Source organism: Trachymyrmex cornetzi, unplaced genomic scaffold (assembly GCF_001594075.2).
Source record: "Trachymyrmex cornetzi isolate Tcor2-1 unplaced genomic scaffold, Tcor1.1 scaffold176, whole genome shotgun sequence".
Taxonomy (NCBI): domain Eukaryota; kingdom Metazoa; phylum Arthropoda; class Insecta; order Hymenoptera; family Formicidae; genus Trachymyrmex; species Trachymyrmex cornetzi.
This window is the reverse complement of record NW_017296375.1, coordinates 13,793-15,547: the sequence shown is the minus strand read 5'-3', so window position 1 is coordinate 15,547 and position 1,755 is coordinate 13,793.

The following is a 1,755-nucleotide window of genomic DNA, read 5'->3' as shown; positions in this document are numbered from 1 at the left end:
ACATTGACAATTTTTCCTTAACTTAGTTGTTAAATATTGAAAGAAGCTTTGATTTATTATTACCGTATAAATCATAAAAGGTCGTCGATGCACCACAGCACAATCATCACCAATGTAATTGCGATCAATTTGTTTCGGATTAATAAAAAATTCTCTAACTAATTAACCACCATCTTTCTCCTTCCTTTTCGTTGCCTGTAAATTTAAGATAACCATGTTCACCATGATAACAGAAATCAACAGGAAGTCTGTATATCGTTCTTATTATCTTCGTGAATCATACATAATAATAATTAGATAATTTGTGGGAGGAATGAAATATAATATTACTTGTGTTTGTTACATACATTCGTAAATATCATTTGAGAAAAATCTTCTTGATATGCAATAGCTCCTGACAGGGAAATAGTTTGTTGCAGATAAACAGATATCTAAACCATACGTGAATGAATTTGACGAAGTTCCAAATTTTGTTGCAAAAATTTTCGTGTAAATTGCACATTTGAGACAAACCTCGACAAGAAATGCATCATGAAACGTATCTTTAAATTACAAGTTACATAATAATGTACATACAAGTTCGAACCACCTCAAGGTTGATAAAATCATTCGACGCATTTTTGCACTACTGCGAAGTGCGAACCGAGTTATTAATTGTTATTGTTATAGTTAAAGAGAGAGTTGACAGATATCCAGAGGAAATCTGTTGCATCGATAGCATAAAGAAAAACAATTCTGCTTTACATTTGCTTTACAGACAAATATTTAACGAAACAAACACTCTGCTGTATAATCTATATATACTATCTACCATCGATATGACGGATATGTTTTCTAACCTGAATAGTGATCAACTTTAACGATCTCGATCTACGGAGTAAAGCGATATACATTTTTATTTTGCTAAATTCGTTCATTTCGTGCAAATGTAGAAGTATAGAAAATCACTTACATGTCCTCTATGCCATCGATGTGACAGTTTTCCTAACGTAATCATCAACCACCGAAACAGACATACGTGCGATGTGACCATGCACATGCACATTATCAGCGCCACATTTGCCTCTAGCGCCGAAAAATCCAAAAGGACATATCCTCCACCCCATAGCCCTGTCGACGACGACGACGACGTTTCTTAAATTAAAAGTTTCAATTCGGATTTTGCAACATTTTGCATCGCAATATCTCCGCTCGTAGAGCACGTAGAGAGAAAACAAAAACACTTTCATTATATATTCCGAGCAAATGCCATCGATTGAGCACACTTAGAACTCAATCGGGACAGCCGTTAATTGAGATCCCATAATCGCCGTCTGGAAATCTTGACAGATTCGCGTAAAGTACCAGCGGCAGTGTCGCTGCGCTTGGCTTAGCGCCGAGACACTACCAGTGTCTCCAGATCATATCCGCCAACGTGCCCATGGAACCGTGATCCAAGCATCAATGGGAGGCGTACCGCAGCGCGACGCGTTGTCATATTTGCGGGAAACTGTTCGCGCCGGACGATACGCGGGTCCGCGATCATTGCCACTTAACCGGTAGATACCGCGGTCCAGCACATACAAATTGTAATCTTAATTATAAAAATTCGTATAATATTCCAGTCGTATTTCACAACTTGTCGGGGTACGACGCGCACTTTATAATTAAAGAAATAGCTACCGCGTACGATGGACATGTGGACATACTTCCTATGACAAAAGAAAAATATATTTTGTTCACGAAACATGTCGATAGCACCAAAGATAAAAATGA